The 27,401-nt window shown below is 43.2% G+C and overlaps 13 non-coding genes across 13 annotated transcripts; all 13 read right to left on the bottom strand.

The window, feature by feature from the left end:
* Positions 1-1,173: 1,173 nt before the first annotated feature.
* On the bottom strand, positions 1,174-1,244 carry TRNAT-UGU (transfer RNA threonine (anticodon UGU)). Its single transcript has one exon. It is a non-coding gene; the product is annotated as a tRNA-Thr (tRNA).
* A 1,763-nt stretch (positions 1,245-3,007) lies between these two features.
* TRNAT-UGU (transfer RNA threonine (anticodon UGU)) lies at positions 3,008-3,080 on the bottom strand. Its single transcript has one exon. It is a non-coding gene; the product is annotated as a tRNA-Thr (tRNA).
* A 1,762-nt stretch (positions 3,081-4,842) lies between these two features.
* TRNAT-UGU (transfer RNA threonine (anticodon UGU)) lies at positions 4,843-4,915 on the bottom strand. The gene has a single exon. It is a non-coding gene; the product is annotated as a tRNA-Thr (tRNA).
* A 1,762-nt stretch (positions 4,916-6,677) lies between these two features.
* On the bottom strand, positions 6,678-6,750 carry TRNAT-UGU (transfer RNA threonine (anticodon UGU)). The gene has a single exon. It is a non-coding gene; the product is annotated as a tRNA-Thr (tRNA).
* A 1,762-nt stretch (positions 6,751-8,512) lies between these two features.
* Positions 8,513-8,585, bottom strand: TRNAT-UGU (transfer RNA threonine (anticodon UGU)). Its single transcript has one exon. It is a non-coding gene; the product is annotated as a tRNA-Thr (tRNA).
* A 3,598-nt stretch (positions 8,586-12,183) lies between these two features.
* TRNAT-UGU (transfer RNA threonine (anticodon UGU)) lies at positions 12,184-12,256 on the bottom strand. Its single transcript has one exon. It is a non-coding gene; the product is annotated as a tRNA-Thr (tRNA).
* A 1,760-nt stretch (positions 12,257-14,016) lies between these two features.
* Positions 14,017-14,089, bottom strand: TRNAT-UGU (transfer RNA threonine (anticodon UGU)). The gene has a single exon. It is a non-coding gene; the product is annotated as a tRNA-Thr (tRNA).
* A 1,762-nt stretch (positions 14,090-15,851) lies between these two features.
* Positions 15,852-15,924, bottom strand: TRNAT-UGU (transfer RNA threonine (anticodon UGU)). The gene has a single exon. It is a non-coding gene; the product is annotated as a tRNA-Thr (tRNA).
* Positions 15,925-17,686: 1,762 nt separating this feature from the next.
* On the bottom strand, positions 17,687-17,759 carry TRNAT-UGU (transfer RNA threonine (anticodon UGU)). The gene has a single exon. It is a non-coding gene; the product is annotated as a tRNA-Thr (tRNA).
* A 1,762-nt stretch (positions 17,760-19,521) lies between these two features.
* TRNAT-UGU (transfer RNA threonine (anticodon UGU)) lies at positions 19,522-19,594 on the bottom strand. Its single transcript has one exon. It is a non-coding gene; the product is annotated as a tRNA-Thr (tRNA).
* A 3,325-nt stretch (positions 19,595-22,919) lies between these two features.
* On the bottom strand, positions 22,920-22,992 carry TRNAT-UGU (transfer RNA threonine (anticodon UGU)). Its single transcript has one exon. It is a non-coding gene; the product is annotated as a tRNA-Thr (tRNA).
* A 1,762-nt stretch (positions 22,993-24,754) lies between these two features.
* TRNAT-UGU (transfer RNA threonine (anticodon UGU)) lies at positions 24,755-24,827 on the bottom strand. Its single transcript has one exon. It is a non-coding gene; the product is annotated as a tRNA-Thr (tRNA).
* Positions 24,828-26,587: 1,760 nt separating this feature from the next.
* On the bottom strand, positions 26,588-26,660 carry TRNAT-UGU (transfer RNA threonine (anticodon UGU)). Its single transcript has one exon. It is a non-coding gene; the product is annotated as a tRNA-Thr (tRNA).
* Between the last annotated feature and the right edge of the window lie 741 nt (positions 26,661-27,401).

The following is a 27,401-nucleotide window of genomic DNA, read 5'->3' as shown; positions in this document are numbered from 1 at the left end:
TTGGTGTCTTTCATTGGTTCGTGGGCTTCCCTGTTAAAATCTGCTTGCTTTCGTTAGTGGAAGGCATGCATACGTCATGCCTTTTCCGGTGGTTAGCCCTCCTTGAGTGCAGCGACCAAGTACTGAAAACATAGGAGGCTACCTGTTTTCCATCTGGTTTGTGGACTACTTTTTCTCTTTTTTTCACAGCACGATCTCGTTTGACAGAAGTTGAGCTCATTGCATGACATCAACCCTTTTACATAATTAATTGAACTTTTGCCGGTTACATAGATAATTGCACTTTTGCCGATAGGTTTCAATATGAGTGAACTGTAGCAGCGCGATCACACTCATTATTTACATTTAATGAGCCAAGAAAAGTCTGGTTGGGAGTTTACAACTGCTAATAGCTCTATCTCGGAGAAGTGCCAGACATGTTGTATTGCAAGTGCTTGTTTACTCTTTGTATCTGTGCTGAAAATTGTAGCACACCACATGCAAAGAGGCAGTGACATGGAGAAATAAAGACATCTGTTCGCCTTACACCAGCCTCGGGTAGGCGCAACATTGTGGCACAAAACCATGACTGTATGTTTTTGTAAATATGGGTTTACATCAAAATCCATGTGTGGATGTATGAGAAAAACATGTACCACCCGTGGAACACCTACCTGACGCAAAGTAAAGCATGGCAGAGCAAGGTGCTGTGTGCTGTTACCTTTTCTTAACATGTGCATGGCTTTGTATATACCAAAAAACGAATTGTGTTAATGCTGCATTGAAAAAGTGATGCAACCCGATGCAAAATCGGTTTAAACATGGGCCTAAATATACACTTACATTCCGGACCCGAAAAAAAGAACAAGTTAAAATCTCACAGTGAAATCAGGATGATATTAAAAAAATGACATGTGCATTGGAAAGGACGTGGCTGAAGGGGCACCAAACCAACGACCAAGTCAAGAATGATATTTTGGGATGTCACGCTCTAAACATCCCCCATACTCACACAAGTCAATTGTATGACCCTGTAGGAGTCGTGTGTTTGTCATTCCACTGACACTGTGTGTAATGCCCCCCTTTCTTGCGTGCTTTGCCCTGTGTCGCCTTTGTTTTTCTATCTTGAAAATAATATTTGTAGTGAGGCTCCCCAATGAACTAAAAAGTGTTGTTAAATCCAAAATGTTTGTGAGGCCCCAGAGATTTGAACTCACGACCCCTGGTTTACAAGACCAGTGCTCTAACCCCTGAGCTATGGAGCCAGGAGCTTGTCAGGATGCCGTGCTGGGGACTATATGAAGGAGTAGAGCATACCTGAGTTACAATGGAATCAGCAGGAGAGAGGATTGTGTGAGTCTGAGAAAGAAAAGGGGCATAGCTTCAAACCTGAATCTGGCATACCTTTCCAAGGCTACTATTGCCAGTGATTGTGTATTTTAAAAAGGTAGTAAATTTGTATCCTTTCAAGGAATACATCTATGGGTGCAGATTTGCTACTTTTTTGGTAAACTGATCACTAATTGGAATATTTAGAAAGAAGGGACGCAGTGCAGCACAGCGAGCAAAGTTCCTTTGTGCGTCACTCGAAGAGAGCAGAACTGAGACATATCTTCACAGAAATGGTGCAGTTCTGCTCTTTGTCTATGCAAAGGTGCACTTCGGGCTGCCTTGAGTGCAAGGGTATCTGCCTTATGTTCAGGAGAGCTGATGTGCATAAAGGGATATCTTCCTCCAACTATCATAGGAGATTTTTTAGAGTCAAGCCTGCGCTAGAATGCGCTTGCGCATGCGTATTGCTTGCGAGACGCTGTAGTAGTTAGAAAAGGGCTAGGAGTCCCGTCCATTTCACGTTGGTGTGTTTTTCATTGGTTCGTGGGCTTCCCTGTTAAAATCTGCTTGCTTTCGTTAGTGGAAGGCATGCATACGTTATGCCTTTTCCGGTGGTTAGCCCTCCTTGAGCGCAGCGACCAAGTACTGAAAACATAGGAGGCTCGCTGTTTTCCATCTGGTTTGTGGACTACTTTTTCTCTTTTTTTCACAGCACGATCTCGTTTGACAGAAGTCGAGCTCATTGCATGACATCGACCCTGTTACATAATTAATTGAACTTTTGCCGGTTACATAGATAATTGCACTTTTGCCGATAGGTTTCAATATGAGTGAACTGTAGCAGCGCGATTGCGCTCATTATTTACATTTAATGAGTCAAGAAAAGTCTGGTTGGGAGTTTACAACTGCTAATAGCTCTATCTCGGAGAAATGCCAGACCAGTTGTATTGCAAGTGCTTGTTTACTCTTTGTATCTGTTCTGCAAATTGCAGCACACCACATGCAAAGAGGCAGTAACATGGAGAAATAAAGACATCTGTTCTCCTTACACCAGCCTCAGGGAGGCGCACCATTGTGGCACAAAAATATGACTGTATGTTTTTATAAACATGGGTTTACATCAAAATCCATGTGTGGATGTACAAGAAAACCATGTACCACCTGTGGAACACCTACCTGACGCAAAGTAAACATGGCAGAGCAAGGTGCTGTGTGCTGTTACCTTTTCTTAACATGTGCATGGCTTTGTATATACCAAAAAACGAATTGTGTTAATGCTGCATTGAAAAAGTGATGCAACCCGATGCAAAATCGGTTTAAACATGGGCCTAAATATACACTTACATTCCGGACCCGAAAAAAAGAACAAGTTAAAATCTCACAGTGAAATCAGGATGATATTAAAAAAATGACATGTGCATTGGAAAGGACGTGGCTGAAGGGGCACCAAAGCCAACGACCAAGTCAAGAATGATATTTTGGGATGTCACGCTCTAAACATCCCCCATACTCACACAAGTCAATTGTATGACCCTGTAGGAGTCTTGTGTTTGTCATTCCACTGACACTGTGTGTAATGCCCCCCTTTCTTGCGTGCTTTCCCCTGTGTCGCCTTTGTTTTTCTCTCTTGAAAAGAATATTTGTAGTGAGACTCCCCAATGAACTAAAAAGTGTTGTTAAATCCAAAATGTTTGTGAGGCCCCAGTGAGATTTGAACTCACAACCCCTGGTTTACAAGACCAGTGCTCTAACCCCTGAGCTATGGAGCCAGGAGCTTGTCAGGATGCTGTGCTGGGGAGTATATGAAGGAGCAGAGCATACCTGAGTTACCATGGAATCAGCAGGAGAAAGGATTGTGTGAGTCTGAGAAAGAAAAGGGGCATAGCTTCAAACCTCAATCTGGCATAGCTTTCCAAGGCTACTATTGCCAGTGATTGTGTATTTTAAAAAGGTAGTAAATTTGTATCCTTTCAAGGAGTACATCTATGGGTGCAGATTTGCTACTTTTTTGGTAAACTGATCACTAATTGCAATATTTAGAAAGAAGGGACGCAGTGCAGCACAGCGAGCAAAGTTCCTTTGTGCGTCACTCGAAGAGAGCAGAACTGAGACATATCTTCACAGAAATGGTGCAGTTCTGCTCTTTGTCTATGCAAAGGTGCACTTCGGGCTGCCTTGAGTGCAAGGGTATCTGCCTTATGTTCAGGAGAGCTGATGTTCATAAAGGGATATCTTCCTCCAACTATCCTAGGAGATTTTTTAGAGTCAAGCCTGCGCAAGAATGCGCTTGCGCATGCGTATTGCTTGCGAGACGCTGTAGTAGTTAGAAAAGGGCTAGGAGCCCCGTCCATTTCACGTTGGTGTCTTTCATTGGTTCGTGGGCTTCCCTGTTAAAATCTTCTTGCTTTCATTAGTGGAAGGCATGCATACGTCATGCCTTTTCCGGTGGTTAGCCCTCCTTGAGCGCAGCGACCAAGTACTGAAAACATAGGAGGCTCGCTGTTTTCCATCTGGTTTGTGGACTACTTTTTCTCTTTTTTTCACAGCACGATCTCGTTTGACAGAAGTCGAGCTCATTGCATGACATCGACCCTGTTACATAATTAATTGAACTTTTGCCGGTTACATAGATAATTGCACTTTTGCCGATAGGTTTCAATATGAGTGAACTGTAGCAGCGCGATTGCGCTCATTATTTACATTTAATGAGTCAAGAAAAGTCTGGTTGGGAGTTTACAACTGCTAATAGCTCTTTCTCGGAGAAATGCCAGACCAGTTGTATTGCAAGTGCTTGTTTACTCTTTGTATCTGTTCTGCAAATTGCAGCACACCACATGCAAAGAGGCAGTAACATGGAGAAATAAAGACATCTGTTCTCCTTACACCAGCCTCGGGGAGGCGCACCATTGTGGCACAAAAATATGACTGTATGTTTTTATAAACATGGGTTTACATCAAAATCCATGTGTGGATGTTCAAGAAAACCATGTACCACCTGTGGAACACCTACCTGACGCAAAGTAAAGCATGGCAGAGCAAGGTGCTGTGTGCTGTTACCTTTTCTTAACATGTGCATGGCTTTGTATATACCAAAAAACGAATTGTGTTAATGCTGCATTGAAAAAGTGATGCAACCTGATGAAAAATCTGTTTAAACATAGGCCTAAATATACACTTACATTCCGGACCCGAAAAAAAGAACAAGTTAAAATCTCACAGTGAAATCAGGATGATATTAAAAAAATGACATGTGCATTGGAAAGGACGTGGCTGAAGGAGCACCAAAGCCAACGACCAAGTCAAGAATGATATTTTGGGATGTCACGCTCTAAACATCCCCCATACTCACACAAGTCAATTGTATGACCCTGTAGGAGTCTTGTGTTTGTCATTCCACTGACACTGTGTGTAATGCCCCCCTTTCTTGCGTGCTTTGCCCTGTGTCGCCTTTGTTTTTCTATCTTGAAAAGAATATTTGTAGTGAGGCTCCCCAATGAACTAAAAAGTGTTGTTAAATCCCAAATGTTTGTGAGGCCCCAGTGAGATTTGAACTCACGACCCCTGGTTTACAAGACCAGTGCTCTAACCCCTGAGCTATGGAGCCAGGAGCTTGGCAGGATGCCGTGCTGGGGACTATATGAAGGAGCAGAGCATACCTGAGTTACAATGGAATCAGCAGGAGAGAGGATTCTGTGAGTCTGAGAAAGAAAAGGGGCATAGCTTCAAACCTCAATCTGGCATAGCTTTCCAAGGCTACTATTGCCAGTGATTGTGTATTTTAAAAAGGTAGTAAATTTGTATCCTTTCAAGGAGTACATCTATGGGTGCAGATTTGCTACTTTTTTGGTAAACTGATCACTAATTGGAATATTTAGAAAGAAGGGATGCAGTGCAGCACAGCGAGCAAAGTTCCTTTGTGCGTCACTCGAAGAGAGCAGAACTGAGACATATCTTCACAGAAATGGTGCAGTTCTGCTCTTTGTCTATGCAAAGGTGCACTTCGGGCTGCCTTGAGTGCAAGGGTATCTGCCTTATGTTCAGGAGAGCTGATGTGCATAAAGGGATATCTTCCTCCAACTATCATAGGAGATTTTTTAGAGTCAAGCCTGCGCTAGAATGCGCTTGCGCATGCGTATTGCTTGCGAGACGCTGTTGTAGTTAGAAAAGGGCTAGGAGCCCCGTCCATTTCACGTTGGTGTCTTTCATTGGTTCGTGGGCTTCCCTGTTAAAATCTGCTTGCTTTCGTTAGTGGAAGGCATGCATACGTCATGCCTTTTCCGGTGGTTAGCCCTCCTTGAGCGCAGCGACCAAGTACTGAAAACATAGGAGGCTCTCTGTTTTCCATCTGGTTTGTGGACTACTTTTTCTCTTTTTTTCACAGCACGATCTCGTTTGACAGAAGTTGAGCTCATTGCATGACATCAACCCTTTTACATAATTAATTGAACTTTTGCCGGTTACATAGATAATTGCACTTTTGCCGATAGGTTTCAATATGAGTGAACTGTAGCAGCGCGATCACACTCATTATTTACATTTAATGTGCCAAGAAAAGTCTGGTTGGGAGTTTACAACTGCTAATAGCTCTATCTCGGAGAAGTGCCAGACATGTTGTATTGCAAGTGCTTGTTTACTCTTTGTATCTGTGCTGCAAATTGTAGCACACCACATGCAAAGAGGCAGTGACATGGAGAAATAAAGACATCTGTTCGCCTTACACCAGCCTCGGGTAGGCACAACATTGTGGCACAAAACCATGACTGTATGTTTTTGTAAATATGGGTTTACATCAAAATCCATGTGTGGATGTATGAGAAAAACATGTACCACCCGTGGAACACCTACCTGACGCAAAGTAAAGCATGGCAGAGCAAGGTGCTGTGTGCTGTTACCTTTTCTTAACATGTGCATGGCTTTGTATATACCAAAAAACGAATTGTGTTAATGCTGCATTGAAAAAGTGATGCAACCCGATGCAAAATCGGTTTAAACATGGGCCTAAATATACACTTACATTCCGGAACCGAAAAAAAGAACAAGTTAAAATCTCACAGTGAAATCAGGATGATATTAAAAAAATGACATGTGCATTGGAAAGGACGTGGCTGAAGGGGCACCAAAGCCAACGACCAAGTCAAGAATGATATTTTGGGATGTCACGCTCTAAACATCCCCCATACTCACACAAGTCAATTGTATGACCCTGTAGGAGTCTTGTGTTTGTCATTCCACTGACACTGTGTGTAATGCCCCCCTTTCTTGCGTGCTTTGCCCTGTGTCGCCTTTGTTTTTCTATCTTGAAAAGAATATTTGTAGTGAGGCTCCCCAATGAACTAAAAAGTGTTGTTAAATCCAAAATGTTTGTGAGGCCCCAGTGAGATTTGAACTCACGACCGCTGGTTTACAAGACCAGTGCTCTAACCCCTGAGCTATGGAGCCAGGAGCTTGTCAGGATGCCGTGCTGGGGACTATATGAAGGAGCAGAGCATACCTGAGTTACAATGGAATCAGCAGGAGAGAGGATTGTGTGAGTCTGAGAAAGAAAAGGGGCATAGCTTCAAACCTCAATCTGGCATAGCTTTCCAAGGCTACTATTGCCAGTGATTGTGTATTTTAAAAAGGTAGTAAATTTGTATCCTTTCAAGGAATACATCTATGGGTGCAGATTTGCTACTTTTTTGGTAAACTGATCACTAATTGGAATATTTAGAAAGAAGGGACGCAGTGCAGCACAGCGACCAAAGTTCCTTTGTGCGTCACTCGAAGAGAGCAGAACTGAGACATATCTTCATGGAAATGGTGCAGTTCTGCTCTTTGTCTATGCAAAGGTGCACTTCGGGCTGCCTTGAGTGCAAGGGTATCTGCCTTATGTTCAGGAGAGCTGATGTGCATAAAGGGATATCTTCCTCCAACTATCATAGGAGATTTTTTAAAGTCAAGCCTGCGCTAGAATGCGCTTGCGCATGCGTATTGCTTGCGAGACGCTGTAGTAGTTAGAAAAGGGCTAGGAGTCCCGTCCATTTCACGTTGGTGTCTTTCATTGGTTCGTGGGCTTCCCTGTTAAAATCTGCTTGCTTTCGTTAGTGGAAGGCATGCATACGTCATGCCTTTTCCGGTGGTTAGCCCTCCTTGAGCGCAGCGACCAAGTACTGAAAACATAGGAGGCTCGCTGTTTTCCATCTGGTTTGTGGACTACTTTTTCTCTTTTTTTCACAGCACGATCTCGTTTGACAGAAGTCGAGCTCATTGCATGACATCGACCCTGTTACATAATTAATTGAACTTTTGCCGGTTACATAGATAATTGCACTTTTGCCGATAGGTTTCAATATGAGTGAACTGTAGCAGCGCGATTGCGCTCATTATTTACATTTAATGAGTCAAGAAAAGTCTGGTTGGGAGTTTACAACTGCTAATAGCTCTATCTCGGAGAAATGCCAGACCAGTTGTATTGCAAGTACTTGTTAACTCTTTGAATCTGTTCTGCTAATTGCAGCACACCACATGCAAAGAGGCAGTGACATGGAGAAATAAAGACATCTGTTCTCCTTACACCAGCCTCGGGGAGGCGCACCATTGTGGCACAAAACCATGACTGTATGTTTTTGTAATCATGGGTTTACATCAAAATCCATGTGTGGATGTACAAGAAAACCATGTACCACCTGTGGAACACCTACCTGACGCAAAGTAAAGCATGGCAGAGCAAGGTGCTGTGTGCTGTTACTTTTTCTTAACATGTGCATGGCTTTGTAAATACCAAAAAACGAATTGTGTTAATGCTGCATCGAAAAAGTGATGCAACCCGATGAAAAATCTGTTTAAACATGGGCCTAAATGTACACTTAAATCCCGGACCCGAAAAAAAGAACAAGTTAAAATCTCACAGTGAAATCAGGATTATATTAAAAAAATGACATGTGCATTGGAAAGGACGTGGCTGAAGGGGCACCAAAGCCAACGACCAAGTCAAGAATGATATTTTGGGATGTCACATTCTAAACATCCCCCATACTCACACAAGTCAATTGTATGACCCTGTAGGAGTCTTGTGTTTGTCATACCACTGACACTGTGTGTAATGCCCCCCGTTCTTGCGTGCTTTGCCCTGTGTCGCCTTTGTTTTTCTATCTTGAAAAGAATATTTGTAGTGAGGCTCCCCAATGAACTAAAAAGTGTTGTTAAATCCAAAATGTTTGTGAGGCCCCAGTGAGATTTGAACTCACGACCCCTGGTTTACAAGACCAGTGCTCTAACCCCTGAGCTATGGAGCCAGAAGCTTGTCAGCATGCCGTGCTGGGGACTATATGAAGGAGCAGAGCATAGCTGAGTTACAATAGAAACAGCAGGAGAGAGGATTGTGTGAGTCTGAGAAAGAATAGGGGCATAGCTTCAAACCTGAATCTGGCATAGCTTTCCAAGGCTACTATTGCCAGTGATTGTGTATTTTAAAAAGGTAGTAAATTTGTATCCTTTCAAGGAGTACATCTATGGGTGCAGATTTGCTACTTTTTTGGTAAACTGATCACTAATTGGAATATTTAGAAAGAAGGGACGCAGTGCAGCACAGCGAGCAAAGTTACTTTGTGCGTCACTCGAAGAGAGCAGAACTGAGACATATCTTCACAGAAATGGTGCAGTTCTGCTCTTTGTCTATGCAAAGGTGCACTTCGGGCTGCCTTGAGTGCAAGGGTATCTGCCTTATGTTCAGGAGAGCTGATGTGCATAAAGGGATATCTTCCTCCAACTATCATAGGAGATTTTTTAGAGTCAAGCCTGAACTAGAATTCGCTTGCGCATGCGTATTGCTTGCGAGACGCTGTTGTAGTTAGAAAAGGGCTAGGAGCCCCGTCCATTTCACGTTGGTGTCTTTCATTGGTTCGTGGGCTTCCCTGTTAAAATCTGCTTGCTTTCGTTAGTGGAAGGCATGCATACGTCATGCCTTTTCCGGTGGTTAGCCCTCCTTGAGCGCAGCGACCAAGTACTGAAAACATAGGAGGCTCACTGTTTTCCATCTGGTTTGTGGACTACTTTTTCTCTTTTTTTTCACAGCACGATCTCGTTTGACAGAAGTCGAGCTCATTGCATGACATCGACCCTGTTACATAATTAATTGAACTTTTGCCGGTTACATAGATAATTGCACTTTTGCCGATAGGTTTCAATATGAGTGAACTGTAGCAGCGCGATTGCGCTCATTATTTACATTTAATGAGTCAAGAAAAGTCTGGTTGGGAGTTTACAACTGCTAATAGCTCTATCTCGGAGAAATGCCAGACCAGTTGTATTGCAAGTGCTTGTTTACTCTTTGTATCTGTTCTGCAAATTGCAGCACACCACATGCAAAGAGGCAGTAACATGGAGAAATAAAGACATCTGTTCTCCTTACACCAGCCTCGGGGAGGCGCACCATTGTGGCACAAAAATATGACTGTATGTTTTTGTAAACATGGGTTTACATCAAAATCCATGTGTGGATGTACAAGAAAACCATGTACCACCTGTGGAACACCTACCTGACGCAAAGTAAAGCATGGCAGAGCAAGGTGCTGTGTGCTGTTACCTTTTCTTAACATGTGCATGGCTTTGTATATACCAAAAAACGAATTGTGTTAATGCTGCATTGAAAAAGTGATGCAACCCGATGCAAAATCGGTTTAAACATGGGCCTAAATATACACTTACATTCCGGACCCGAAAAAAAGAACAAGTTAAAATCTCACAGTGAAATCAGGATGATATTAAAAAAATGACATGTGCATTGGAAAGGACGTGGCTGAAGGGGCACCAAAGCCAACGACCAAGTCAAGAATGATATTTTGGGATGTCACGCTCTAAACATCCCCCATACTCACACAAGTCAATTGTATGACCCTGTAGGAGTCTTGTGTTTGTCATTCCACTGACACTGTGTGTAATGCCCCCCTTTCTTGCGTGCTTTGCCCTGTGTCGCCTTTGTTTTTCTATCTTGAAAAGAATATTTGTAGTGAGGCTCCCCAATGAACTAAATAGTGTTGTTAAATCCCAAATGTTTGTGAGGCCGCAGTGAGATTTGAACTCACGACCCCTGGTTTACAAGACCAGTGCTCTAACCCCTGAGGTATGGTGCCAGGAGCTTGTTAGGTTGCCGTGCTGGAGACTATATGAAGGAGCAGAGCATACCTGAGTTACAATGGAATCAGCAGGAGAGAGGATTGTGTGAGTCTGAGAAAGAAAAGGGGCATAGCTTCAAACCTCAATCTGGCATAGCTTTCCAAGGCTACTATTGCCAGTGATTGTGTATTTTAAAAAGGTAGTAAATTTGTATCCTTTCAAGGAGTACATCTATGGGTGCAGATTTGCTACTTTTTTGGTAAACTGATCACTAATTGGAATATTTAGAAAGAAGGGACGCAGTGCAGCACAGCGAGCAAAGTTCCTTTGTGCGTCACTCGAAGAGAGCAGAACTGAGACATATCTTCACAGAAATGGTGCAGTTCTGCTCTTTGTCTATGCAAAGGTGCACTTCGGGCTGCCTTGAGTGCAAGGGTATCTGCCTTATGTTCAGGAGAGCTGATGTGCATAAAGGGATATCTTCCTCCAACTATCATAGGAGATTTTTTAGAGTCAAGCCTGCGCTAGAATGCGCTTGCGCATGCGTATTGCTTGCGAGACGCTGTTGTAGTTAGAAAAGGGCTAGGAGCCCCGTCCATTTCACGTTGGTGTCTTTCATTGGTTCGTGGGCTTCCCTGTTAAAATCTGCTTGCTTTCGTTAGTGGAAGGCATGCATACGTCATGCCTTTTCCGGTGGTTAGCCCTCCTTGAGCGCAGCGACCAAGTACTGAAAACATAGGAGGCTCTCTGTTTTCCATCTGGTTTGTGGACTACTTTTTCTCTTTTTTTCACAGCACGATCTCGTTTGACAGAAGTTGAGCTCATTGCATGACATCAACCCTTTTACATAATTAATTGAACTTTTGCTGGTTACATAGATAATTGCACTTTTGCCGATAGGTTTCAATATGAGTGAACTGTAGCAGCGCGATCACACTCATTATTTACATTTAATGAGCCAAGAAAAGTCTGGTTGGGAGTTTACAACTGCTAATAGCTCTATCTCGGAGAAGTGCCAGACATGTTGTATTGCAAGTGCTTGTTTACTCTTTGTATCTGTGCTGCAAATTGTAGCACACCACATGCAAAGAGGCAGTGACATGGAGAAATAAAGACATCTGTTCGCCTTACACCAGCCTCGGGTAGGCGCAACATTGTGGCACAAAACCATGACTGTATGTTTTTGTAAATATGGGTTTACATCAAAATCCATGTGTGGATGTATGAGAAAAACATGTACCACCCGTGGAACACCTACCTGACGCAAAGTAAAGCATGGCAGAGCAAGGTGCTGTGTGCTGTTACCTTTTCTTAACATGTGCATGGCTTTGTATATACCAAAAAACGAATTGTGTTAATGCTGCATTGAAAAAGTGATGCAACCCGATGCAAAATCGGTTTAAACATGGGCCTAAATATACACTTACATTCCGGACCCGAAAAAAAGAACAAGTTAAAATCTCACAGTGAAATCAGGATGATATTAAAAAAATGACATGTGCATTGGAAAGGACGTGGCTGAAGGGGCACCAAAGCCAACGACCAAGTCAAGAATGATATTTTGGGATGTCACGCTCTAAACATCCCCCATACTCACACAAGTCAATTGTATGACCCTGTAGGAGTCTTGTGTTTGTCATTCCACTGACACTGTGTGTAATGCCCCCCTTTCTTGCGTGCTTTGCCCTGTGTCGCCTTTGTTTTTCCATCTTGAAAAGAATATTTGTAGTGAGGCTCCCCAATGAACTAAAAAGTGTTGTTAAATCCAAAATGTTTGTGAGGCCCCAGTGAGGTTTGAACTCACGACCCCTGGTTTACAAGACCAGTGCTCTAACCCCTGAGCTATGGAGCCAGGAGCTTGTCAGAATGCCGTGCTGGGGACTATATGAAGGAGCAGAGCATACCTGAGTTACAATGGAATCAGCAGCAGAGAGGATTGTGTGAGTCTGAGAAAGAACAGGGGCATAGCTTCAAACCTGAATCTGGCATAGCTTTCCAAGGCTACTATTGCCAGTGATTGCGTATTTTAAAAAGGTAGTAAATTTGTATCCTTTCAAGGAGTACATCTATGGGTGCAGATTTGCTACTTTTGGTAAACTGATCACTAATTGGAATATTTAGAAAGAAGGGACGCAGTGCAGCACAGCGAGCAAAGTTCCTTTGTGCGTCACTCGAAGAGAGCAGAACTGAGACATATCTTCACAGAAATGGTGCAGTTCTGCTCTTTGTCTATGCAAAGGTGCAATTCAGGCTGCTTTGAGTGCAAGGGTATCTGCCTTATGTTCCGGAGAGCTGATGTGCATAAAGGGATATCTTCCTCCAACTATCATAGGAGATTTTTTAGAGTCAAGCCTGCGCTAGAATGCGCTTGCGCATGCGTATTGCTTGCGAGCCGCTGTTGTAGTTAGAAAAGGGCTAGGAGCCCCGTCCATTTCACGTTGGTGTCTTTCATTGGTTCGTGGGCTTCCCTGTTAAAATCTGCTTGCTTTCGTTAGTGGAAGGCATGCATACGTCATGCCTTTTCCGGTGGTTAGCCCTCCTTGAGCGCAGCGACCAAGTACTGAAAACATAGGAGGCTCGCTGTTTTCCATCTGGTTTGTGGACTACTTTTTCTCTTTTTTTCACAGCACGATCTCGTTTGACAGAAGTCGAGCTCATTGCATAACATCGACCCTGTTTCATATTTAATTGAACTTTTGCCGGTTACATAGATAATTGCACTTTTGCCGATAGGTTTCAATATGAGTGAACTGTAGCAGCGCGATTGCGCTCATTATTTACATTTAATGAGTCAAGAAAAGTCTGGTTGGGAGTTTACAACTGCTAATAGCTCTATCTCGGAGAAATGCCAGACCAGTTGTATTGCAAGTGCTTGTTTACTCCTTGTATCTGTTCTGCAAATTGCAGCACACCACATGCAAAGAGGCAGTAACATGGAGAAATAAAGACATCTGTTCTCCTTACACCAGCCTCGGGGAGGCGCACCATTGTGGCACAAAACCATGACTGTATGTTTTTGTAAACATGGGTTTACATCAAAATCCATGTGTGGATGTACAAGAAAACCATGTACCACCTGTGGAACACCTACCTGACGCAAAGTAAAGCATGGCAGAGCAAGGTGCTGTGTGCTGTTACTTTTTCTTAACATGTGCATGGCTTTGTAAATACCAAAAAACTAATTGTGTTAATGCTGCATCGAAAAAGTGATGCAACCCGGTGAAAAATCTGCTTAAACATGGGCCTAAATGTACACTTAAATTCCGGACCCGAAAAAAAGATCAAGTTAAAATCTCACAGTGAAATCAGGATGATATTAAAAAAATGACATGTGCATTGGAAAGGACGTGGCTGAAGGGGCACCAAAGCCAACGACCAAGTCAAGAATGATATTTTGGGATGTCACACTCTAAACATCCCCCATACTCACACAAGTCAATTGTATGACCCTGTAGGAGTCTTGTGTTTGTCATTCCACTGACACTGTGTGTAATGCCCCCCTTTCTTGCGTGCTTTGCCCTGTGTCGCCTTTGTTTTTCTCTCTTGAAAAGAATATTTGTAGTGAGACTCCCCAATGAACTAAAAAGTGTTGTTAAATCCAAAATGTTTGTGAGGCCCCAGTGAGATTTGAACTCACGACCCCTGGTTTACAAGACCAGTGCTCTAACCCCGGAGCTATGGAGCCAGGAGCTTGTCAGGATGCTGTGCTGGGGAGTATATGAAGGAGCAGAGCATACCTGAGTTACCATGGAATCAGCTGGAGAAAGGATTGTGTGAGTCTGAGAAAGAAAAGGGGCATAGCTTCAAACCTGAATCTGGCATAGCTTTCCAAGGCTACTATTGCCAGTGATTGTGTATTTTAAAAAGGTAGTAAATTTGTATCCTTTCAAGGAGTACATCTATGGGTGCAGATTTGCTACTTTTTTGGTAAACTGATCACTAATTGCAATATTTAGAAAGAAGGGACGCAGTGCAGCACAGCGAGCAAAGTTCCTTTGTGCGTCACTCGAAGAGAGCAGAATTGAGACATATCTTCACAGAAATGGTGCAGTTCTGCTCTTTGTCTATGCAAAGGTGCACTTCGGGCTGCCTTGAGTGCAAGGGTATCTGCCTTATGTTCAGGAGAGCTGATGTGCATAAAGGGATATCTTCCTCCAACTATCCTAGGAGATTTTTTAGAGTCAAGCCTGCGCTAGAATGCGCTTGCGCATGCGTATTGCTTGCGAGACGCTGTAGTAGTTAGAAAAGGGCTAGGAGCCCTGTCCATTTCACGTTGGTGTCTTTCATTGGTTTGTGGGCTTCCCTGTTAAAATCTGCTTGCTTTCGTTAGTGGAAGGCATGCATACGTCATGCCTTTTCCGGTGGTTAGCCCTCCTTGAGCGCAGCGACCAAGTACTGAAAACATAGGAGGCTCACTGTTTTCCATCTGGTTTGTGGACTACTTTTTCTCTTTTTTTCACAGCACGATCTCGTTTGACAGAAGTCGAGCTCATTGCATGACATCGACCCTGTTACATAATTAATTGAACTTTTGGCGGTTACATAGATAATTGCATTTTTGCCGATAGGTTTCAATATGAGTGAACTGTAGCAGCGCGATTGCGCTCATTATTTACATTTAATGAGTCAAGAAAAGTCTGGTTGGGAGTTTACAACTGCTAATAGCTCTATCTTGGAGAAATGCCAGACCATTTGTATTGCAAGTGCTTGTTTACTCTTTGTATCTGTTCTGCAAATTGCAGCACACCACATGCAAAGAGGCAGTAACATGGAGAAATAAAGACATCTGTTCTACTTACACCAGCCTCGGGGAGGCGCACCATTGTGGCACAAAAATATGACTGTATGTTTTTGTAAACATGGGTTTACATCAAAATCCATGTGTGGATGTACAAGAAAACCATGTACCACCTGTGGAACACCTACCTGACGCAAAGTAAAGCATGGCAGAGCAAGGTGCTGTGTGCTGTTACTTTTTCTTAACATGTGCATGGCTTTGTAAATACCAAAAATCGAATTGTGTTAATGCTCCATTGAAAAAGTGATGCAACCCGATGCAAAATCGGTTTAAACATGGGCCTAAATATACTCTTACATTCCGGACCCGAAAAAAAGAACAAGTTAAAATCTCACAGTGAAATCAGGATGATATTAAAAAAATGACATGTGCATTGGAAAGGACGTGGCTGAAGGGTCACCAAAGCCAACGACCAAGTCAAGAAGGATATTTTGGGATGTCACGCTCTAAACATCCCCCATACTCACACAAGTCAATTGTATGACCCTGTAGGAGTCTTGTGTTTGTCATTCCACTGACACTGTGTGTAATGCCCCCCTTTCTTGCGTGCTTTGCCCTGTGTCGCCTTTGTTTTTCTATCTTGAAAATAATATTTGTAGTGAGGCTCCCCAATGAACTAAAAAGTGTTGTTAAATCCAAAATGTTTGTGAGGCCCCACGGAGATTTGAACTCACGACCCCTGGTTTACAAGACCAGTGCTCTAACCCCTGAGCTATGTAGCCAGGAGCTTGTCACGCTGCCGTGCTGGGGACTATATGAAGGAGCAGAGCATACCTGAGGTACAATGGAATCAGCAGGAGAGAGGATTGTGTGAGTCTGAGAAAGAAAAGGGGCATAGCTTCAAACCTGAATCTGGCATAGCTTTCCAAGGCTACTATTGCCAGTGATTGTGTATTTTAAAAAGGTAGTAAATTTGTATCCTTTCAAGGAGTACATCTATGGGTGCAGATTTGCTACTTTTTTGGTAAACTGATCACTAATTGGAATATTTAGAAAGAAGGGACGCAGTGCAGCACAGCGAGCAAAGTTCCTTTGTGCGTCACTCGAAGAGAGCAGAACTGAGACATATCTTCACAGAAATGGTGCAGTTCTGCTCTTTGTCTATGCAAAGGTGCACTTTGGGCTGCCTTGAGTGCAAGGGTATCTGCCTTATGTTCAGGAGAGCTGATGTGCATAAAGGGATATCTTCCTACAACTATCATAGGAGATTTTTTAGAGTCAAGCCTGCGCTAGAATGCGCTTGCGCATGCGTATTGCTTGCGAGACGCTGTTGTAGTTAGAAAAGGGCTAGGAGCCCCGTCCATTTCACGTTGGTGTCTTTCATTGGTTCGTGCGCTTCCCTGTTAAAATCTGCTTGCTTTCGTTAGTGGAAGGCATGCATACGTCATGCCTTTTCCGGTGGTTAGCCCTCCTTGAGCGCAGCGACCAAGTACTGAAAACATAGGAGGCTCTCTGTTTTCCATCTGGTTTGTGGACTACTTTTTCTCTTTTTTTCACAGCACGATCTCGTTTGACAGAAGTTGAGCTCATTGCATGACATCAACCCTTTTACATAATTAATTGAACTTTTGCCGGTTACATAGATAACTGCACTTTTGCCGATAGGTTTCAATATGAGTGAACTGTAGCAGCGCGATCACACTCATTATTTACATTTAATGAGCCAAGAAAAGTCTGGTTGGGAGTTTACAACTGCTAATAGCTCTATCTCGGAGAAGTGCCAGACATGTTGTATTGCAAGTGCTTGTTTACTCTTTGTATCTGTGCTGCAAATTGTAGCACACCACATGCAAAGAGGCAGTGACATGGAGAAATAAATACATCTGTTCGCCTTACACCAGCCTCGGGTAGGCGCAACATTGTGGCACAAAACCATGACTGTATGTTTTTGTAAATATGGGTTTACATCAAAATCCATGTGTGGATGTATGAGAAAAACATGTACCACCCGTGGAACACCTACCTGACGCAAAGTAAAGCATGGCAGAGCAAGGTGCTGTGTGCTGTTACCTTTTCTTAACATGTGCATGGCTTTGTATATACCAAAAAACGAATTGTGTTAATGCTGCATTGAAAAAGTGATGCAACCCGATGCAAAATCGGTTTAAACATGGGCCTAAATATACACTTACATTCCGGACCCGAAAAAAAGAACAAGTTAAAATCTCACAGTGAAATCAGGATGATATTAAAAAAATGACATGTGCATTGGAAAGGACGTGGCTGAAGGGGCACCAAAGCCAACGACCAAGTCAAGAATGATATTTTGGGATGTCACATTCTAAACATCCCCCATACTCACACAAGTCAATTGTATGACCCTGTAGGAGTCTTGTGTTTGTCATTCCACTGACACTGTGTGTAATGCCCCCCGTTCTTGCGTGCTTTGCCCTGTGTCGCCTTTGTTTTTCTATCTTGAAAAGAATATTTGTAGTGAGGCTCTCCAATGAACTAAAAAGTGTTGTTAAATCACAAAAGTTTGTGAGGCCCCAGTGAGATTTGAACTCACTACCGCTGGTTTACAAGACCAGTGCTCTAACCCCTGAGCTATGGAGCCAGGAGCTGGTCAAGATGCCTTGCTGGGGACTATATGAAGGAGCAGAGCACACCTGAGTCACAATGGAATCAGCAGGAGAGAGGATTGTGTGAGTCTGAGAAAGAAAAGGGGCATAGCTTCAAACCTCAATCTGGCATAGCTTTCCAAGGCTACTATTGCCAGTGATTGTGTATTTTAAAAAGGTAGTAAATTTGTATCCTTTCAAGGAGTACATCTATGGGTGCAGATTTGCTACTTTTTTGGTAAACTGATCACTAATTGGAATATTTAGAAAGAAGGGACGCAGTGCAGCACAGCGAGCAAAGTTCCTTTGTGCGTCACTCGAAGAGAGCAGAACTGAGACATATCTTCACAGAAATGGTGCAGTTCTGCTCTTTGTCTATGCAAAGGTGCACTTCGGGCTGCCTTGAGTGCAAGGGTATCTGCCTTATGTTCAGGAGAGCTGATGTGCATAAAGGGATATCTTCCTCCAACTATCCTAGGAGATTTTTTAGAGTCAAGCCTGCGCTAGAATGCGCTTGCGCATGCGTATTGCTTGCGAGACGCTGTAGTAGTTAGAAAAGGGCTAGGAGCCCCGTCCATTTCACGTTGGTGTCTTTCATTGGTTTGTGGGCTTCCCTGTTAAAATCTGCTTGCTTTCGTTAGTGGAAGGCATGCATACGTCATGCCTTTTCCGGTGGTTAGCCCTCCTTGAGCGCAGCGACCAAGTACTGAAAACATAGGAGGCTCACTGTTTTCCATCTGGTTTGTGGACTAATTTTTCTCTTTTTTTCACAGCACGATCTCGTTTGACAGAAGTCGAGCTCATTGCATGACATCGACCCTGTTACATAATTAATTGAACTTTTGCCGGTTACATAGATAATTGCATTTTTGCCGATAGGTTTCAATATGAGTGAACTGTAGCAGCGCGATTGCGCTCATTATTTACATTTAATGAGTCAAGAAAAGTCTGGTTGGGAGTTTACAACTGCTAATAGCTCTATCTTGGAGAAATGCCAGACCATTTGTATTGCAAGTGCTTGTTTACTCTTTGTATCTGTTCTGCAAATTGCAGCACACCACATGCAAAGAGGCAGTAACATGGAGAAATAAAGACATCTGTTCTACTTACACCAGCCTCGGGGAGGCGCACCATTGTGGCACAAAAATATGACTGTATGTTTTTGTAAACATGGGTTTACATCAAAATCCATGTGTGGATGTACAAGAAAACCATGTACCACCTGTGGAACACCTACCTGACGCAAAGTAAAGCATGGCAGAGCAAGGTGCTGTGTGCTGTTACTTTTTCTTAACATGTGCATGGCTTTGTAAATACCAAAAAACGAATTGTGTTAATGCTCCATTGAAAAAGTGATGCAACCCGATGCAAAATCGGTTTAAACATGGGCCTAAATATACTCTTACATTCCGGACCCGAAAAAAAGAACAAGTTAAAATCTCACAGTGAAATCAGGATGATATTAAAAAAATGACATGTGCATTGGAAAGGACGTGGCTGAAGGGTCACCAAAGCCAACGACCAAGTCAAGAAGGATATTTTGGGATGTCACGCTCTAAACATCCCCCATACTCACACAAGTCAATTGTATGACCCTGTAGGAGTCTTGTGTTTGTCATTCCACTGACACTGTGTGTAATGCCCCCCTTTCTTGCGTGCTTTGCCCTGTGTCGCCTTTGTTTTTCTATCTTGAAAATAATATTTGTAGTGAGGCTCCCCAATGAACTAAAAAGTGTTGTTAAATCCAAAATGTTTGTGAGGCCCCACGGAGATTTGAACTCACGACCCCTGGTTTACAAGACCAGTGCTCTAACCCCTGAGCTATGGAGCCAGGAGCTTGTCACGATGCCGTGCTGGGGACTATATGAAGGAGCAGAGCATACCTGAGTTACAATGGAATCAGCAGGAGAGAGGATTGTGTGAGTCTGAGAAAGAAAAGGGGCATAGCTTCAAACCTGAATCTGGCATAGCTTTCCAAGGCTACTACAGGGAGTGCAGAATTATTAGGCAAATGAGTATTTTGACCACATCATCCTCTTCATGCATGTTGTCTTATTCCAAGCTGTATAGGCTCGAAAGCCTACTACCAATTAAGCATATTAGGTGATGTGCATCTCTGTAATGAGAAGGGGTGTGGTCTAATGACATCAACACCCTATATCAGGTGTGCATAATTATTAGGCAACTTCCTTTCCTTTGGCAAAATGGGTCAAAAGAAGGACTTGACAGGCTCAGAAAAGTCAAAAATAGAGAGATATCTTGCAGAGGGATGCAGCACTCTTAAAATTGCAAAGCTTCTGAAGCGTGATCATCGAACAATCAAGCGTTTCATTCAAAATAGTCAACAGGGTCGCAAGAAGCGTGTGGAAAAACCAAGGCGCAAAATAACTGCCCATGAACTGAGAAAAGTCAAGCGTGCAGCTGCCACGATGCCACTTGCCACCAGTTTGGCCATATTTCAGAGCTGCAACATCACTGGAGTGCCCAAAAGCACAAGGTGTGCAATACTCAGAGACATGGCCAAGGTAAGAAAGGCTGAAAGACGACCACCACTGAACAAGACACACAAGCTGAAACGTCAAGACTGGGCCAAGAAATATCTCAAGACTGATTTTTCTAAGGTTTTATGGACTGATGAAATGAGAGTGAGTCTTGATGGGCCAGATGGATGGACCCGTGGCTGGATTGGTAAAGGGCAGAGAGCTCCAGTCCGACTCAGACGCCAGCAAGGTGGAGGTGGAGTACTGGTTTGGGCTGGTATCATCAAAGATGAGCTTGTGGGGCCTTTTCGGGTTGAGGATGGAGTCAAGCTCAACTCCCAGTCCTACTGCCAGTTCCTGGAAGACACCTTCTTCAAGCAGCGGTACAGGAAGAAGTCTGCATCCTTCAAGAAAAACATGATTTTCATGCAGGACAATGCTCCATCACACGCGTCCAAGTACTCCACAGCGTGGCTGGCAAGAAAGGGTATAAAAGAAGGAAATCTAATGACATGGCCTCCTTGTTCACCTGATCTGAACCCCATTGAGAACCTGTGCTCCATCATCAAATGTGAGATTTACAAGGAGGGAAAACAGTACACCTCTGAACAGTGTCTGGGAGGCTGTGGTTGCTGCTGCACGCAATGTTGATGGTGAACAGATCAAAACACTGACAGAATCCATGGATGGCAGGCTTTTGAGTGTCCTTGCAAAGAAAGGTGGCTATATTGGTCACTGATTTGTTTTTGTTTTGTTTTTGAATGTCAGAAATGTATATTTGTGAATGTTGAGATGTTATATTGGTTTCACTGGTAATAATAAATAATTGAAATGGGTATATATTTGTTTTTTGTTAAGTTGCCTAATAATTATGCACAGTAATAGTCACCTGCACACACAGATATCCCCCTAACATAGCTAAAACTAAAAACAAACTAAAAACTACTTCCAAAAATATTCAGCTTTGATATTTATGAGTTTTTTGGGTTCATTGAGAACATGGTTGTTGTTCAATAATAAAATTAATCCTCAAAAATACAACTTGCCTAATAATTCTGCACTCCCTGTATTGCCAGTGATTGTGTATTTTAAAAAGGTAGTAAATTTGTATCCTTTCAAGGAGTACATCTATGGGTGCAGATTTGCTACTTTTTTGGTAAACTGATCACTAATTGGAATATTTAGAAAGAAGGGACGCAGTGCAGCACAGCGAGCAAAGTTCCTTTGTGCGTCACTCGAAGAGAGCAGAACTGAGACATATCTTCACAGAAATGGTGCAGTTCTGCTCTTTGTCTATGCAAAGGTGCACTTCGGGCTGCCTTGAGTGCAAGGGTATCTGCCTTATGTTCAGGAGAGCTGATGTGCATAAAGGGATATCTTCCTCCAACTATCATAGGAGATTTTTTAGAGTCAAGCCTGCGCTAGAATGCGCTTGCGCATGCGTATTGCTTGCGAGACGCTGTTGTAGTTAGAAAAGGGCTAGGAGCCCCGTCCATTTCACGTTGGTGTCTTTCATTGGTTCGTGCGCTTCCCTGTTAAAATCTGCTTGCTTTCGTTAGTGGAAGGCATGCATACGTCATGCCTTTTCCGGTGGTTAGCCCTCCTTGAGCGCAGCGACCAAGTACTGAAAACATAGGAGGCTCTCTGTTTTCCATCTGGTTTGTGGACTACTTTTTCTCTTTTTTTCACAGCACGATCTCGTTTGACAGAAGTTGAGCTCATTGCATGACATCAACCCTTTTACATAATTAATTGAACTTTTGCCGGTTACATAGATAATTGCACTTTTGCCGATAGGTTTCAATATGAGTGAACTGTAGCAGCGCGATCACACTCATTATTTACATTTAATGAGCCAAGAAAAGTCTGGTTGGGAGTTTACAACTGCTAATAGCTCTATCTCGGAGAAGTGCCAGACATGTTGTATTGCAAGTGCTTGTTTACTCTTTGTATCTGTGCTGCAAATTGTAGCACACCACATGCAAAGAGGCAGTGACATGGAGAAATAAATACATCTGTTCGCCTTACACCAGCCTCGGGTAGGCGCAACATTGTGGCACAAAACCATGACTGTATGTTTTTGTAAATATGGGTTTACATCAAAATCCATGTGTGGATGTATGAGAAAAACATGTACCACCCATGGAACACCTACCTGACGCAAAGTAAAGCATGGCAGAGCAAGGTGCTGTGTGCTGTTACCTTTTCTTAACATGTGCATGGCTTTGTATATACCAAAAAACGAATTGTGTTAATGCTGCATTGAAAAAGTGATGCAACCCGATGCAAAATCGGTTTAAACATGGGCCTAAATATACACTTACATTCCGGACCCGAAAAAAAGAACAAGTTAAAATCTCACAGTGAAATCAGGATGATATTTAAAAAATGACATGTGCATTGGAAAGGACGTGGCTGAAGGGGCACCAAAGCCAACGACCAAGTCAAGAATGATATTTTGGGATGTCACGCTCTAAACATCCCCCATACTCACACAAGTCAATTGTATGACCCTGTAGGAGTCTTGTGTTTGTCATTCCACTGACACTGTGTGTAATGCCCCCCTTTCTTGCGTGCTTTGCCCTGTGTCGCCTTTGTTTTTCAATCTTGAAAAGAATATTTGTAGTGAGGCTCCCCAATGAACTAAAAAGTGTTGTTAAATCCAAAATGTTTGTGAGGCCCCAGTGATATTTGAACTCACGACCCCTGGTTTACAAGACCAGTGCTCTAACCCCTGAGCTATGGAGCCAGGAGCTTGTCAGAATGCCGTGCTGGGGACTATATGAAGGAGCAGAGCATACCTGAGTTACAATGGAATCAGCAGGAGAGAGGATTGTGTGAGTCTGAGAAAGAAAAGGGGCATAGCTTCAAACCTCAATCTGGCATAGCTTTCCAAGGCTACTATTGCCAGTGATTGTGTATTTTAAAAAGGTAGTAAATTTGTATCCTTTCAAGGAATACATCTATGGGTGCAGATTTGCTACTTTTTTGGTAAACTGATCACTAATTGGAATATTTAGAAAGAAGGGACGCAGTGCAGCACAGCGAGCAAAGTTCCTTTGTGCGTCACTCGAAGAGAGCAGAACTGAGACATATCTTCACAGAAATGGTGCAGTTCTGCTCTTTGTCTATGCAAAGGTGCACTTCGGGCTGCCTTCAGTGCAAGGGTATCTGCCTTATGTTCAGGAGAGCTGATGTGCATAAAGGGATATCTTCCTCCAACTATCCTAGGAGATTTTTTAGAGTCAAGCCTGCGCTAGAATGCGCTTGCGCATGCGTATTGCTTGCGAGACGCTGTAGTAGTTAGAAAAGGGCTAGGAGTCCCGTCCATTTCACGTTGGTGTCTTTCATTGGTTCGTGGGCTTCCCTGTTAAAATCTGCTTGCTTTCGTTAGTGGAAGGCATGCATACGTCATGCCTTTTCCGGTGGTTAGCCCTCCTTGAGCGCAGCGACCAAGTACTGAAAACATAGGAGGCTCGCTGTTTTCCATCTGGTTTGAGGACTACTTTTTCTCTTTTTTTCTCAGCACGATCTCGTTTGACAGAAGTCGAGCTCATTGCATGACATCGACCCTGTTACATAATTAATTGAACTTTTGCCGGTTACATAGACAATTGCACTTTTGCCGATAGATTTCAATATGAGTGAATTGTAGCAGCGCGATTGCGCTCATTATTTACATTTAATGAGTCAAGAAAAGTCTGGTTGGGAGTTTACAACTGCTAATAGCTCTATCTCGGAGAAATGCCAGACCAGTTGTATTGCAAGTACTTGTTTACTTTTTGTATCTGTTCTGCTAATTGCAGCACACCAAATGCAAAGAGGCAGTGACATGGAGAAATAAAGACATCTATTCTCCTTACACCAGCCTCGGGGAGGCGCACCATTGTGGCACAAAACCATGACTGTATGTTTTTGTAAACATGGGTTTACATCAAAATCCATGTGTGGATGTACAAGAAAACCATGTACCACCTGTGGAACACCTACCTGACGCAAAGTAAAGCATGGCAGAGCAAGGTGCTGTGTGCTGTTACTTTTTCTTAACATGTGCATGGCTTTGTAAATACCAAAAAACTAATTGTGTTAATGCTGCATCGAAAAAGTGATGCAACCCGATGAAAAATCTGCTTAAACATGGGCCTAAATGTACACTTAAATTCCGGACCCGAAAAAAAGAACAAGTTAAAATCTCACAGTGAAATCAGGATGATATTAAAAAAATGACATGTGCATTGGAAAGGACGTGGCTGAAGGGGCACCAAAGCCAACGACCAAGTCAAGAATTATATTTTGGGATGTCACACTCTAAACATCCCCCATACTCACAGAAGTCAATTGTATGACCCTGTAGGAGTCTTGTGTTTGTCATTCCACTGACACTGTGTGTAATGCCCCCCTTTCTTGCGTGCTTTGCCCTGTGTCGCCTTTGTTTTTCTCTCTTGAAAAGAATATTTGTAGTGAGACTCCCCAATGAACTAAAAAGTGTTGTTAAATCCAAAATGTTTGTGAGGCCCCAGTGAGATTTGAACTCACGACCCCTGGTTTACAAGACCAGTGCTCTAACCCCTGAGCTATGGAGCCAGGAGCTTGGCAGGATGCTGTGCTGGGGAGTATATGAAGGAGCAGAGCATACCTGAGTTACAATGGAATCAGCAGGAGAAAGGATTGTGTGAGTCTGAGAAAGAAAAGGGGCATAGCTTCAAACCTGAATCTGGCATAGCTTTCCAAGGCTACTATTGCCAGTGATTGTGTATTTTAAAAAGGTAGTAAATTTGTATCCTTTCAAGGAGTACATCTATGGGTGCAGATTTGCTACTTTTTTGGTAAACTGATCACTAATTGCAATATTTAGAAAGAAGGGACGCAGTGCAGCACAGCGAGCAAAGTTCCTTTGTGCGTCACTCGAAGAGAGCAGAACTGAGACATATCTTCACAGAAATGGTGCAGTTCTGCTCTTTGTCTATGCAAAGGTGCACTTCGGGCTGCCTTGAGTGCAAGGGTATCTGCCTTATGTTCAGGAGAGCTGATGTTCATAAAGGGATATCTTCCTCCAACTATCCTAGGAGATTTTTTAGAGTCAAGCCTGCGCTAGAATGCGCTTGCGCATGCATATTGCTTGCGAGACGCTGTAGTAGTTAGAAAAGGGCTAGGAGCCCCGTCCATTTCACGTTGGTGTCTTTCATTGGTTCGTGGGCTTCCCTGTTAAAATCTGCTTGCTTTCATTAGTGGAAGGCATGCATACGTCATGCCTTTTCCGGTGGTTAGCCCTCCTTGAGCGCAGCGACCAAGTACTGAAAACATAGGAGGCTCGCTGTTTTCCATCTGGTTTGTGGACTACTTTTTCTCTTTTTTTCACAGCACGATCTCGTTTGACAGAAGTCGAGCTCATTGCATGACATCGACCCTGTTACATAATTAATTGAACTTTTGCCGGTTACATAGATAATTGCACTTTTGCCGATAGGTTTCAATATAAGTGAACTGTAGCAGCGCGATTGCGCTCATTATTTACATTTAATGAGTCAAGAAAAGTCTGGTTGGGAGTTTACAACTGCTAATAGCTCTATCTCGGAGAAATGCCAGACCAGTTGTATTGCAAGTATTTGTTTACTCTTTGTATCTGTTCTGCTAATTGCAGCACACCACATGGAAAGAGGCAGTGACATGGAGAAATAAAGACATCTGTTCTCCTTACACCAGCCTCGGGGAGGCGCACCATTGTGGCACAAAACCATGACTGTATGTTTTTGTAAACATGGGTTTACATCAAAATCCATCTGTGGATGTACAAGAAAACCATGTACCACCTGTGGAACACCTACCTGACGCAAAGTAAAGCATGGCAGAGCAAGGTGCTGTGTGCTGTTACTTTTTCTTAACATGTGCATGGCTTTGTAAATACCAAAAAACGAATTGTGTTAATGCTGCATCGAAAAAGTGATGCAACCCGATGAAAAATCTGTTTAAACATGGGCCTAAATGTACACTTAAATTCCGGACCCGAAAAAAAGAACAAGTTAAAATCTCACAGTGAAATCAGGATGATATTTAAAAAATGACGTGCATTGGAAAGGACGTGGCTGAAGGGGCACCAAAGCCAACGACCAAGTCAAGAATGATATTTTGGGATGTCACATTCTAAACATCCCCCATACTCACACAAGTCAATTGTATGACCCTGTAGGAGTCTTGTGTTTGTCATTCCACTGACACTGTGTGTAATGCCCCCCTTTCTTGCGTGCTTTGCCCTGTGTCGCCTTTGTTTTTCTATCTTGAAAAGAATATTTGTAGTGAGGCTCCCCAATGAACTAAAAAGTGTTGTTAAATCCAAAATGTTTGTGAGGCCCCAGTGAGATTTGAACTCACGACCCCTGGTTTACAAGACCAGTGCTCTTACCCCTGAGCTATGGAGCCAGGAGCTTGTCAAGACGCCGTGCTGGGGACTATATGAAGGAGCAGAGCACACCTGAGTCACAATGGAATCAGCAGGAGAGAGGATTGTGTGAGTCTGAGAAAGAAAAGGGGCATAGCTTCAAACCTCAATCTGGCATAGCTTTCCAAGGCTACTATTGCCAGTGATTGTGTATTTTAAAAAGGTAGTAAATTTGTATCCTTTCAAGGAGTACATCTATGGGTGCAGATTTGCTACTTTTTTGGTAAACTGATCACTAATTGGAATATTTAGAAAGAAGGGACGCAGTGCAGCACAGCGAGCAAAGTTCCTTTGTGCGTCACTCGAAGAGAGCAGAACTGAGACATATCTTCACAGAAATGGTGCAGTTCAGCTCTTTGTCTATGCAAAGGTGCACTTCGGGCTGCCTTGAGTGCAAGGGTATCTGCCTTATGTTCAGGAGAGCTGATGTGCATAAAGGGATATCTTCCTCCAACTATCCTAGGAGATTTTTTAGAGTCAAGCCTGCGCTAGAATGCGCTTGCGCATGCGTATTGCTTGCGAGACGCTGTAGTAGTTAGAAAAGGGCTAGGAGCCCCGTCCATTTCACGTTGGTGTCTTTCATTGGTTTGTGGGCTTCCCTGTTAAAATCTGCTTGCTTTCGTTAGTGGAAGGCATGCATACGTCATGCCTTTTCCGGTGGTTAGCCCTCCTTGAGCGCAGCGACCAAGTACTGAAAACATAGGATGCTCACTGTGTTCCAT

This window comes from Pleurodeles waltl, unplaced genomic scaffold (assembly GCF_031143425.1).
Source record: "Pleurodeles waltl isolate 20211129_DDA unplaced genomic scaffold, aPleWal1.hap1.20221129 scaffold_39, whole genome shotgun sequence".
NCBI lineage: Eukaryota > Metazoa > Chordata > Amphibia > Caudata > Salamandridae > Pleurodeles > Pleurodeles waltl.
Note: the sequence above shows the minus strand (reverse complement) of the source record. Positions and strands in the feature narration are given on the sequence as shown.